General features: G+C 46.7%; 1 pseudogene; it reads left to right on the top strand.

The window, feature by feature from the left end:
- Nucleotides 1–3,440: 3,440 nt before the first annotated feature.
- Nucleotides 3,441–11,527, top strand: LOC116911569 (annotated as a pseudogene).
- Nucleotides 11,528–14,224: the final 2,697 nt, after the last annotated feature.

A 14,224-nucleotide genomic window follows, 5' to 3' on the forward strand; every position in this document is an offset into this window, starting at 1 on the left:
TGTTTGAATGTGTGTGGATGCCTTGAGGATCCGTCTCCCCACCACTGGAATTACAGGTACACGCTATGCTTGGCTTTCTTTTTTTTTTTTTTTAAAAAAAAAAAAAACGTAGTTCTGGACGTTGAACTCAGGTTCTGATGCTTACAAGGCAAGCACTTTACTCACTGAGCCCCCTGTCCACAGACCTCCCATTTCTAGGGTGGTTAGGGTCCCCCATGTGGACCAGCTTCTCCTACCGTGCATGGTATTGAGTCTGGCTGACCTTGCTAAAAGGGCAGCTTAAAACCGTCAACATCATTCATACTTCTAGGGGTCAAACGCCCTCAAGGCCAGCCACATTTATCTGTGAGTCCATTCTCAGACAAGGCAGTGATGGCCAGGAGATGGGTCGTAGTGAGGGACAGAGGTGGGCAGGCAGTCACTCCGCCACCTGCATTGGGAAGGGCGATTGGATGAGTCCTGCCCAAGGATGCTCACAAGCATGGCAGTTACTCCTATCCTGAAGCAGGAGAGAGTATCACACAGCTCAGGGAGTAGACAAAAAGTCCCAGGAAGCTGAAACCTCTAAGATTCTCCCAAAGCTATCAGCGAGACATCTATCGCCGGGAAGAGGAGCCTGTCTTTGCTGGAGCAGCCTTCAAATGTGCAGGGTCTCTAGACACTGGTCTCGGTGAATCATCGCCCAGGCTGGGGTGGACCTTCCAGTGACACAGCTGCCTTGGACTCACTCATGGTCCTGTAAGGGCCTTGCTAAACTCACTAGTTTGCTAGGCTTCTTCTGTATGCCATTAGGATTTTAACTGGGCTGAATGGTCGTTTGTTTGTGCCACCCCAGTAAAGTCAAATAGCTCTCTGCTCAATTCTTCTTCCAAAAGTCAGGGTTCCAGTCTGGGGCTATGGTGGCTGAATTCTTTTAATCGATTGATCAATTTTCCTTGCACGTGGATGTACTTTATTTTCATTGCACTGTTCTTACTCCTCTTCCTCCAGTTCCTCCCGAGTCCCTTCCCCCACCCCCTCCCAGCTCCATGTCCCCGCTCTCCCACTTTCAGCGTTCCCTAGTGAGCTATAGTTCTCCCCCCCCCGGGGGGGGGCAGAGCTGTCCTCCTTCCATGTTGGATCCTCTATAATTGCCATCATTGCTCAGGTCCTATTTAGGCAGCCATATTGGTGAGTCTTCATGGGTGTTGCTTTTCAGAAGTACTTCAGAAGTACACAGTCTCATGGTAAATTTACTGTTCCTCTGGATCACACGTGTGTGTGTGTGTGTGTGTGTGTGTGTGTGTGTGTGTGTGTGCGCGCGCACACATGCGCATGTATGCATTCTACTGTGTTTAGTTCTTATTGCCTGCATGAACAGGTATGTTGGGCTGTTCTCTGTAGTTGTAGTAGCATGGATAACTGACCAGGGGCCAGATCCCTGAAAAATATCGACTTTCTCCCCACGGCCATTGACTGTCTGCATCTTCTCGACTCGGCGTGTGCTCTTGTGAGTTCCCACCCATGCTGGACTGTTGGCTGGCTTGCTCTTGTGCAGGCCACTGTAACAGTCCAGAGTTCATCGGTGCAGTTGCTGTCATGTCCAGAAGATGCTGTTGTTCTTCACCACCTCTGGTTCTCTTCCGTCATGGTCTTGGCGGCAGGTGGCACAGATGTCCCTTTTGGGGATGAGTTCTCCATGGTAACTTACTCTCTACACTTTGACCATTTGTGGCTCTCTGGGTTAGCTTCCATCCACTGCAAAAAGAGTTTGCTGGTTTCTGGGTGGCTCCTCTGTGCTGCTAAATCATCTCCACTCTATACCTCTCTGCCATAATACTTCCTTCCAAACTCCTTCTTAAGGATACAGCTCCATCCAGGTTGCACTTGTTCACGTGCAAATGAAATCATCTCTAAAATGGCCCCACGTCCAAGGGCTTCCAGGAAGGACAGTTCTAGGGGTTGAGTGGCATGTTAATTCTGATCCACAAATTAATTTTGTCTCTCTGTATATTTAGGGTGTGCAAGACTTACTTAATTTGAAATAAATGCAATTATAGAAATGAATGGGCTATCAAAAATTTAAACATATGATCCATCAATATTGGCATGACGTGAGTGGCTGGTTATTCTAAATAAGATGGGTCTTTGGCAATATGGAATTCAATTTCCCCCCGCAGTGCGTCTCATTTCATCTTGACGTCCAGGCTAATGCTAAATTACAATCCTTAATTTCCAGATCGGAGCTTAATTTCTAACTAGGAGGTTAATACAAATAGCCCTCCAGCTGTGGGGCTTCTGGAAGCTCTCAGCAAGAGGGACTCGAAGGCAGAACAAATCTACTTTGCACAAGGCTAGTGCTGGGTGCAAGGGTAGAGGCTGGCGCATGTTGGGCCAGTTGCTTCTAGGTACCCTAGGTATAGTGTGGCTTATGACTGAGCTTCAGGCAGTGGGGGTGGTGAGGACAATAGCCCCCTCACAGACACCGGTGTGCCAATGAATAGGGTCAACTACTGTGTCCTTCAGCCTGCATCAGCCACTCATGGAGGACGCATTAAAGAGGAGAATAAGAGAAGCAACTTTCCCAATGTGATCTATGGAAAAAACATTGCAGAGCAGCTGAGGAGACAGATCAGTAGGTAAAGTGCCTGTCATGCAAGCATTAGGACCTCAGTTCAATCCCCAGGTACCCGTGTAACAAAACTCCCTCTATGGTGGCACGTGCTTATAATTCCAATACTGGGGAGGTGGAGACAAAAAGATCCTAGGGCCTTCTGGCCAGCCAGCATAGCCAAATCTATATACTGGTGAGATATTTCACCTCTCAAAAGTAAGGTGGATGCACCTGAGGAATGACAACACACGAGGCCCTATGCATACATGTGCATGCGTACCTGTGTACACACAAGCACCCACATGTACATAAACATGTACAAACCAAGAGCTCCAGAAGTGGCATGTAGATCTACTGAGATTGAACAAAAGACATACAATTCCCCTGAGTACCTGGGGAAAGTTGTTCATCAAGAACAAAGTGTCCCAAAGAGGCTGTTACCTCAACAAAGGCAGTGGCACCATGCACCAGTACTAACTTCCAGCCACAGCAGACCGGTGCTATTATGTAGTTTCTGGGTAAAGTGTGGAAAGGGGCATGTAGTTAACAGAGCGAGAACCACTCTGAAAGTGACCATCAAGGAATACTGTGGACACAGTTGTGGAAACAGGGCTCAGTAGCAGCTTCAGAAGTTGACCTGTGGGTGATTACAACATAGTTACAGTCATCAGTACAGACATAAAAACAGCAATAAGGAGAGGGCCATAGGGTAGCCACAAGTTGTGAGCATTTTTTTTTTTTTTTTTTTTTGGGGTGGAGATAGGAGTTAGTGGAGGTTGGAAGGGGTGCAGGGAACCACTCCAGGGTCACAGTGGCTAGAACTTGGTGCCCCACACTCCCACTATCCATGCCTATTAGAGACCCACTTGATGAAATTAAAGTCTTCCCCAGTGAGGAGGATGTCACTAACCTGCAGGTCAGTATGGAAGGCCTCAAGGGGATCCCCTATGATGATAGCCTGTTTTGTGTGAAGTTCCTATTAGACAAGGACTTTCTGCCTCACCACCCAAGAGCTACTTCCTGACCAAGATCTTCTAACCACATGTGGCTGTCAGTGGTGAAATCTGTGCCAACATGTTCAAGAGAGACTGACAACTGAGCGCATTGAACATGTGCTGCTGACCAAGTGCCTGGCAATGCATCTAACCCCTGGTCTGCACTGGACCAGGAGACAGGCTGCCTGCTTTTGGAGAACTATGAAGGTATGCTGCTAGGCACTGAGATACACGAGGGCCAGGTAGTAAGCAGCAGGAGGGCTGAGGCTACCTGGGACCTAGCTACTATCTCTACAGTGGCACCACTGACCCCATGATCCTGGGTGGCCCAGAAGATGCTGAAGGTCCTGTGGTCAAGAAGTATGCAGGCAAGCAAGATGAGAAGCTGGCAGCCAAGAAAAGGTTGGCAGGAGTGGGTATTGGGGAGACTGTGGTGGGCTCTCCTCCATCTTTCCTTCCTTCCTTCCTTCCATTCTGTCCCCTCCTTCCTTCCTTGTGGTCTAGCCCCTTGCACTGTCTCTAAGCTATTTAAATTATGGCTGTGTTGTGGGAGGGAGTAGGGAGGCATTAGAACCTGGTTTTCTAAATAAAGTTGGAAGAGAAAAGGAGGAGGAGGAAGATGAGAAAAAAAGGAGGAGGAAGAGGAGGAGGAAGAAGAGAAAGAGTGGGAGAAGGAAGAGGGGAAGCGAGAAGAGAGGGAGGAATGAGATCTAGAAGAGAACAGGCCTCCTGTGCTGGCAGCAGTGCTCTCTTCCTGTCTGATATACTGGTATTGGCACAGCAGGGCAGTAGCAGGCGAGACAGTGACACTCAGGATGGAGGGCAATTGGTTTTATGAATGCAGGACTCATTTGACCCTTGAAACCCTGAATGACACACTAGGAAGGAAGATGAGAGGACTTCCGGTGACAGAGAAATCTGCATCTTACTTGAGGTTTGGTTATATAGGTGTACACCCCCTCAAGTGGCAGATGTAACACTTCAGATCTGTACAGTTGGCCATCCATGAATTATACCAGAGGCAAAGGCATACAAATGACCAAACCAAACAGCAAATGGGAGCCGGAGAATGTTCCAAGGCTTTTGAGCATAGGCCTCTAGGCAAACGGAACTATTTCCATCAGCGAGGAAAAGTCAGAGAGCTAAGTTGGAAGAAAACCATGAACGCCTTATATGCATGTTTTATTTGAGATGTGATAACTGAGAAACCTGCCAGTCAGGTAGCTTTACATATTGTTAGGAAGAGAGAGAGAGAGAGAGAGAGAGAGAGAGAGAGAGAGAGAGAGAGAGAGAGAGAGAGAGAGAGAATGAGGTTGGGTGAGTAGGAAGGTGAGGAGGATCTGGGAGGAGTTGGGAGAGGGGAAGGAATATCATTAAAGTCTGTTGTGTGGAAAAACATTTAAATAAAAAGTGGACAGCACATTCTATGGTCTGGGGTCTCAGATAGAAGAGAAAGGAGACTATAAACTATGTGCTGACACTCATCTTTGTACAGCAGTCTGAATGAGAATGATGCCCCCTCAAAGGCTCATATGCTTGAATATTTAGTCCCCGGTTGGTGAAACTCTTTGGGAAGGATGAGAACATATGGCCTTGTTGGAGGAGGTATGTCACTGGGGGAGACCTTAGAAGTTTCTGAAGACTCACACCGTCCCCAGTCTCTCTGTCTCTGTCTCTGTCTCTGTCTCTCTCTGTCTCTCTCTCTCTCTCTCTCTCTCTCTCTCTCTCTCTCTCTCTGACTCTTATTTGCCAATCAAGATGTGAACTCTCAGCTGTATCTGCTTCCATGCCTTTGCTCTACTATTATAGATTCTAATGCTCTGAAATCATAACCCTCAAATTAGATGCTTTCTTTTATATGTTGCCTTGGGCATGGTGTTTCATCACAGTTCTGTGATGGTTAACAGGATCCAGTTGATCAGATCCTGAATCCTAAGAGACAACCCTCTGGGCATGTCTGTAAGGGATAACTTAGATTAGGTGGGTGAGGTGGTATGACTCACGTTAGCTGTCAGTGGCAGCATCCATTGGTCTGGGGTCCTAGACTGAATAAAAAGGAGAAAGGTTGTTGAACACCAGCATTCCTCTCCTTCTGCTTGCCAACTGCCAATGCAACACAAATAGTATCTCATGCTCCTGCTGCCGTGTCTTCCCTACCATGATGGACTGTATCCTTAGACTGCGAGCCAAAACAAACCCTTCTTCTTTCCTTAAGTTACTTCTGTCAGGGTATTTTATCACAGCAGCAAGAATAAAAAATAACTAATAAGGTTCCTAAGAGCCACTGGCCATAAGATTTTTGCCAACTGGTCGACCCAGAACCTTGCTTCTTTTAAAGATGTGGTCAATCTAGGCTCTTAATTCATTCTTACTGAACTCAGGGGCAAAAGTTCCACAAGCCTGTCCAATGTCTGCATATTATCCACAAGGCAGGCATTTTTGCAAGAAGAACATTAAACAGCACTATACTCTGGGCTGTTTTAAACACCCAAAGCACCATGGCAAGCAGGAAAATGCAAAAATGAACTGTGAGGATATTTGCTTGTAGGCGAACAAGAAGGCCTTGTTTTGCTTCAAGAGGGAACATGCTTTTCTTGTGATTCAAGTTTTCTTTTGCCACTGATGTGTACGTTGGCAAAGGACCACCAAAGCACCATGGGTATTGGTGGTGACAGAGGAATGTTAGTGAGTAGGACTAGTGAGAGATTTTATCTTAAAAAAAAAAGTTAACAATCAAAACAAGGGAGAGAACCCTGGGGAAAAGCAGCCAACCCTCTACATATGCCCAAGCACACACACAAGTGTACACATGATTGTATACACACAAGCTGGGCATTGTGGGACATGCCTGTCATCGTAGCACTTGAGGTGCACAGGCAGGAGGATCAGGAGTTCAAGGCCAGACTAGCCTAAATGAGACATTGTTTCAACAAACAAACAAACCCAGGCAGTTGAAACAACCCCAAACCTCATATGTGTATTTTCTTAATCCTGGACGTTTGAAGTCTGAATTCAATTTCCCTGGGTTAAATGTGTCAGCAAGGCTGGTTCCTTCTGGAAGAACTAGAAGGTTCCAGAAAAGAACACAGTCCTCACCTTCTTCAGTGTCTGGAGACAACCTTCCTTCTCTGGCCAGTGATTCTGCTATAATATAGACCTTCAATGCCCCCTGCTCCAAAGGCCATGATAGAGGTCTGGTTCCTAGAATCATACTATTGGGAGGTGATGGGAAGCTAAGAACTGTGGGTCTTAAGGAAGGTTTTAGGTCAGTAGAGCAAGCTCTTGAAAGGGATTGTGGGAACCCAGTCTGTTTCTTTCTTTTGTTTTAGTGTCTTTCCCTGCCTCGTGCTCTTCCCATGATATATATGCTGCCTCTCCATAGCTTTGAAAGCCATGGAGCCCATAAACAACAGGCTTAAACAGCTCATGTGAGCCCAAAGAAAGCTTTTGTCTTTGTAAGTTGATTTGTATCAAGTGTATCAAGTGTAGAGTCATGGAGAGCTGACTGACATCACTCTCTCATCACTTCAAAGGCTTATTTCTGTTGCCCCATCTCCAGATACCCCATACTTCCTCTCAGAAGCACACGTATAAGGACAGCTATAGCCTATCTAGTTAATCCAAGATGCTGTCTCCAAAGACACGAAACCTTATTTTAATTGAATTTGCAAAGTTGCCTTTTCTTTTCATTTTTGCTTTTGGTGAGTATGCACATACGTGTGTTTTTGTCTATGCATTCGGGTGGGCATGAGTGTGGAGACCAGAAGCCAACCTTAGGTGTTGTTTTTTCTAAATCCTGTGTACACTGTGTTTTGAGGCAGGGTCTCTCACTGTCTAGGCTAGCACACTGTGTCCCAGGGATCTGCCTGTGTCTACAGGAGTTTAAAGCCTACATTACATACCTGATTTAAAAGTCCTTCCTCTACATAAGGTAATTTTCACTGGTGTTTGAGAGTCGGACATGAGCGATTGGGAGAGAATTAACTACTAATCTTACCTGTGGTGCTGGGAGGTATCTGTGTGTACACCTATGCACACACACAGTTTTCTTTTTATTAACGAGAGTAAATTTCTAAATCTACATCTTTTCCCTTAAGCCAGTGGTTCTCAACCTGTGGGTTGGGACCCCCTTGTGAGTCAAATGACCCTTTCACAGGGATCACATATTCGATATCCTACATATCAGATATTTACATTATGATTTATGTAGCAAAATTAAGTTATGAAGTAGCAACAAGAACAACTATGGTTGGGGGTCTCCACAATGAGAGAAATTGTACTGAGGGGTCCCAGCACTCGGAAGATTGAGAACTACTGCTTTAAGTGTTTCAGAATTTCCTAAGAATAGAGTTTTCTCTTACACAACTGGTATGATTTGTAAAAAGTTTAAGGGTGTCCTGTAAGGCTTCCTTCTGTTGAAATTTAACCTCCAGATGGGAATGAAGACAGCGGAAGAGCAATCCAGTTGCAGTGCTTTGTGGGGGCTTTCAGAGGTACCTTAAGAGGTGATTAGTGTTAGATAAGTCTCTCAGGGTCAATTCACTGATTGAATGCTGGTGGCTTTAAAGAAATGAGGGTGGGGCTTAGGAGGCCGCTTACCACAGCATAAGCATGAGGACCTGAGTTCAAGTCCCAGGATCCATGAAAAAGAACTGGGCATGGTGGCACGTAGCTATAATCCTAGTGCTGGGGAGGCAGAGACAGGGGGATTCCTGGGGCCTCCTGATCAACCAGCCAGTCTAGCCAGATGAACAAGTTCCAGGTTCAACGAGAGACTTTATCTCAAAAAGTAAGTTGGAGGCCTGGAGGCATGGCTCCGTGGGTTGCTTGGCAACCTGAGTGTGTACAGGTGGAAATAGAAAACTTACTTCACAAAGTTGACCTCAACATATGCAATGTGGCATTTGTCACTCACACAGATACACGTAATAAATAAGTGAATAAACAAACAAACAATTCTCCTTGGATTGACTACCCATCCTGTTTCTGCCTGAAAGGATCTTGACCACAGCAGTAATGAGGTAGTGGCTCCCCAGCTTGGGTGTACCCCCTGCCTTTTCCAGACAACATTACACAGTCTGCTGTACAGAAGACACCCTCGCCCCCATTTAGTTATTTATTTGTTTGCATCTTTACTATCTGAAGAAACCATGAAGCGTCAGGCTTCTCACCTTAAACCTATTGGCATTTTAAGTTAATTATTAGCGGTAAGCATGCGTGTTATGTGTCTGTATGCCCAAGCACGTACCATAGAGCATGTGTGGAGGTCTGAGGCCAACTTATGGGAGCTGGTTCTCTCTTTTCGTCTTTACATGAATCTCAGGTATCAAACTCAGGAAGCCAGGCCTGTGTGACAAACACCTGTGCCTGCTGAGAGCTGTCTCCTTGGCCCCTACTGACATTTGAATCAAAGAGTTCTTTGCTTTGGGAATATCTGGTCACTGAGCCCTTTCGTTTTCTTACTGGGTACAGTAGCCTGTTTCCTTCCCAGGTCAAACTACATACAGACATTGCCACTGTCCCCTGAAGAGATGTGAGGATTCTTGTTCGTTCTGATTTTGTCCATTCATTTTCAGGTTCAGGTCCCTAATTTGGCAAGCAGGAGTCCTTTATGGTGCCCCCTCGCCTTCATAGAGGCCTCTTCAATTTCTTTCAATCCTTCCTCACTTCCTGAACCAACCATTTGTTCTAGGCCTAGCGCACTGGCTAGCTTTATGTCAACTTGATGCAGGCTGAAGTCATTTGAGAGGAGGGAACCTCGATATAGAAAATGTCTCCATAAGATCAGGCTGTAGGCAAGCCCGTAAGGCATTTTTTAAATTAAGAATTGATGGGGAGAGCCCAGCCCAGTGTGGGTGGAGTCATCCCTAGGCTGGTGGTCCTGGATTCTGAACAAAAGCAGGTGGGCAAGCGACAAGGAGCAAGCTAGTAAACAGCACTCCTCCATCAACTTCTGCATCAGCTTCTGCTTCTGGGTTCCAGCCTGGTTTGAGTTTCTGCATTAGTGTCCCTCAGTGGACTGGAGATAAGGAAGGCAAATAAACCCTTTCCTTCCCGGGCTGCTTTCTGTCATGGTGTTTTATTACGGCCGTGGAACCCTAACTAGGACACTTCATTTGTAGTTTCCTTGCTCATCCTTGGTCTTGGCCACTTGTCTATGTTAATATGTCTGACTCAGTCATATTAACACATCTGTGTGGAATGTAAAACGGAGTGTCAGAGGTTAAGTGTCATTCCTGATGTACTGTCTGCTTTTTTTTTTTCTGACTGAGTGTCTCACTGGCCAGGAACCCCTCAGGTTTGCTGAGCTGGCTGGCCAGTGAGGGCCAGGGATCCATGTCTTCTTTTTTAAAAACATGAGTGTGTCTGGGGGGAAGCAGGGGTTGAACTGAGATCCTCATGCTTGCAAGGCAAGCATTTTACCAACCGAGCCATCTCCCTTGTCCAAAGAAAAGATCTTAAAGTATATTGAAGCATGCTCAGTACTGACCTGCCCACTCCTCCTGTCTTACCTCACATCCTACTTCTGCTCCTGCTTCCTGCCTATGTCAGACCCTCTTCTTACGAGGGCAGCGGCGGCGGCAGCAACAGTAGTGGCCTGACAGAAGCGGTGAGCTCGGAAGCAGAGCATTTAGTGTTTCTATTTTAGCGTTGATCCAAACAACTCCATGAACGTGTGTTAAAGTCTCCCTCCCTCATAGTGGGAAGGAGCACCATAAAATTATTGGTAAATGCCACTTGCAAATTTAGCATGTATGTGACACAAAATGACTCTGCTTGTGAGCTCTCTCTCTCATATGTTTGTGTGTCCAGGCCCATAGGTTTAGGCGTGTATGTATGTGTGCATGTACATGTGGAGGCACGAGGACAACCTTGGCTGTCATTCCTGAGACACTATCTACTTTGTGGTTATTATTAATGTTATTATTTTACATTGTGTGTGCACAAATACATGTGTGTGTCTGTATATGTGTACATACATGTGTGTGCTTGTGTGCGTGTATGTGTGTGTGTGTGTGTGTGTGTGTGTGTGTGTGTGTGTGTTAGCCATAGCATGTGTGGGGAGGTCAGAGGACAACTTAAAGGAGTCGATTCTGTCCACTCATCATTGGATTCTGGGGACTGGACTCAAATTGCTGGCTTCACTGTAATTAACTTTACTCACTGAGCCATTTTGCTTGCCCCTTAAAGGTGTTTTACATTTTTCATTTGTGTGTGTGTGTGTGTGTGTGTGTGTGTGTATGTATGTGTGTGTGTGCGCGCGCACATGTGTGCATACATGTGCGTCCCTGTGTGTGTACATACATGTGTGTGCCTGTGTGTGTGCCAGCCACAGTTTATTTGTAGAGATTCAAGGGCAGCTCTCAGGACTCAATCCTCTCCTTTTACTATGGGATCCAGGGCTCAAACTCCAGTCTCCAGTCTTGCACCCCAGTGACTGACTCCTGACTTATCGCCAGTCTCCATCTCATGTCATTAGTTTAAAGTCCACCTGTGAGGCTAGGCTGGCTGGTTGGTAAGCCCCAGGAATCTGCTTGTCCCTGCCGCTCCAGCTCTGGGATCACAAGTGTGCATTTCCAAGTGGGTTCTGGGGTTCTAGCTATACTTCTTATTCTTACACGGCAAATGCTTTACTGAACGAACCTTCTGAACCCCAATTCTGCTTTTCATTGTTTAGAGACAAGGTCTCTTGTAGTTCAGGCTGGCCTTGAACTTGCTGTGTAGCTAAGGTTGGCCTTGAACTCCTGTCCTCCTGTCTCAGCCTCCCAAGTGTCAGATCTTGTCCTATGCTCTCAAACACACTGGAAGCCCCAAGGCAAGCCTCAAGCTGAGGCAGTATCAGGCAGATGCTAACTGCCTCATGCTGTTCTGGGGCCTCTGGGTACTGCTTGACCTAATGCTGGCTTACATCTTGTTCCCACCCACCGAGCCTTCATGACTCCAGTGAGGCAGGTTGGTGGTCCAAGTGCTCAAGCCATGGGAGATTTAATCTGCTTTATTGAATTTTCAGATTCTCAAATCAATAGCTATAATAATACCCGGCAGACAGAAAATCCTGCTCCAGGTATTTTTGGCCAACACAGCTGATATATACGCACACTGAGTTTCCCTTGACAGCATCAAATAGCTTAATAAGTCTTTAGGCAAGGCAGTCTATAACCATAGGCCGCTAGCACAGGGCCAGGAAGCCATCCACCGCTGCAAGGCCAGGTTCCCAGCCCAGGGAAGGCAGGAGGACCTGAGAGGGTATGGGACTTTCTGTGCAGCATGCGTGGGTTTGAATAGACTATAGTGCCAGTGGTCATTAGTAATAATAGCGACAGGATTTCCCCGCGTTACATTGCACATTTATATACAGCCTGGTTCTACCACCCGACCCTGGCAGTCACTGGTCATTCTAGGGATGGTCTTGGGGAGACAACTGGGCAGCATCGCTGGGTTGCAAGACTCAGGAAGTAAAGGAAACATGCAAGATCCCTCCCTAAGATTATATAAGTATAAACATTAGGGGCGTTCTCACTGGGCATCTTAGTGAGGGGCTTCTATTCTGTGCTAAAACACCATGACCAAAAGCAACCTGTGGGGGAAAGTCTTAATTTCATCTAATATCTGTCAAGTCATACTCCATCACTGAGGGAAGTTAGGGGAGGATCTGGAGGCAGAAACTGAAGTGGAGGCCATGGAGGACTGCTGCCTACTGGCCTGCTCCCTGAGGCTCGCTCAACTGCATTCTTATGCAACTCAGTACTGCCTGCCCTAGAGTGGCACCACCCCCCCCCGTAGGCTGGGCCCTCTCACATCAATCATTAATTAGAAAATGTACAACGGGCTCTCCCACAGGTATCTGGAGGGGTCATTTTCTCAATTGCAGTTCCCTCTTCCCAAATGACTCTAGTTTTGTCAAGTTGACAGAAAGCCAGTCACCCCAGTTGACTCTCCTTGTCAAGTTGACACACAAACACGTCACTGTTAATGTTGGCCTTCCTGCTCGGACGGAAGGTGTCCTGGGACTCGAATCTCTGAGATGGGAGAACATCTCATCAGAAGTGCATCCTGGGACGTGGGAGGTCAGGAACCACACAGCTCTGAGAGGAAGCCTCCTCAGTAGAGGTTGCAGCTCCCAGCGGGAGGCATCCCTGGCTGATCCGAGGAGCCCAGGAGCCTCAGCCCTGCTTCACCTCTTTGTTTTTTCCCTTCTTGGCTTCTCCTGATGAGAGTCACACCAGGCAGCAAATCCCACAAAAGAGATGAGGATTGGCGGGATTTCAAGTTCTGAGCTTGGAGGATCTCAGGGATTGGTGGGGTTTCCACCTACTATTAGCATAATCGGGGGAGGGTCCTGTTGAGAGGCCAGAGATGATCTTGGTGGCCTTTACAGAGGTTGGAACTACCAGTGTGACCTTTAAGGAGGTCTGGGGGAGGGGCCCAGCTGCTGGAACATACTGAGGATGCAGCCTGGTCACTTTCCTGCCTTGGGGGTTTACAAGGTAATCAAAGAATACAGAGTTTATGTAGGGAGACTGTCAAGGAAGGCCTGCCCTGAGGCTTGAGTGGCATGGGCAGCCAACAGGTAAACCATAGGCTTTTCTTTCCTTTCATCCCATATTAATAAGAGCATCACAATATAGAACATTCCAGTTTTTAAACGTCCCACAGTCTTTAAAAATCCAGCCTCTTTAACATATCAAAATCTCTCTAGAAGTTTCCTAAAATATGCAGTTTCTCAAAAATTCTGAAGTTTCTAAAAAATAAGGTTTCATAACTGTAAGTTCCTATCAAATAAAAGCAAGGTATATACTTCCTCATTATAAGAGGGAAAGACCAGGGCATAATTATATTCAAATAAAAGCAAAACCAACGTCTAGCTGTGTAAAGCTCTATGTCGGTCTTCTGGGACTTATGATCATCTGGGCTCCAAAGACCTTACCACAGCCCACGACGTGTGTCTCCTAGGCTCAGACAGCTCTACTCCATACTGCTGCTGTCTTTGGTGGTTGTCCCATGGTACCGGCATCTCCAAAATGTGGGGGTCTCTGCTGAATCTGGGCTTTTTCAGGACCTCTTTCAGGAACTCTGTCCCTGCCTCACGGTGCCATGACCCCTTCAGTCCTGGGACTTTTATTTCAGCTGAGGCTGCACATTTACCAGTGGCATCCTAGGCTCTCACAGGGCCAAGCCTCAGGTGCTCTCCGTGACGTGCTCCCCAAACCAGTTCTAGCTGGGAAACCCTTAGGTACTGCTCAGTTGTTTGCCGGCACAAGGTGCAGCTTTGACCCCCTTCTGGAACACAGCTTCCTGTGTGCTGACTCTGAGGAAACATTTCGTATATAATATTTGTTGATTGTCCCAGTGTGATGGTTTGTATGTGCTTGGCCTAGGGAGTGGCACTATTTGGAGGTGTGGCCTTGTTGTGTGGGGATGAAGACAAGACCTTTCCTTGCCTATCTACAAGTTGATACTTGTAGAGGACTGAGAGGAGATCCCTGCTTTCATGTTATCCCACTAACATGTGGTGCTGAGAGGTGAACTCGATCTGAGAGCAGCTACTGGGAACATTTTATTCTAGGTGACAGAGTGTGGAGATGACTGATTAAGGGGAAAAATGAAAGTAAATAAGAAAACAGTGGGCTTAGGT

Source organism: Rattus rattus, chromosome 10 (assembly GCF_011064425.1).
Source record: "Rattus rattus isolate New Zealand chromosome 10, Rrattus_CSIRO_v1, whole genome shotgun sequence".
Taxonomy (NCBI): Eukaryota; Metazoa; Chordata; class Mammalia; order Rodentia; family Muridae; genus Rattus; species Rattus rattus.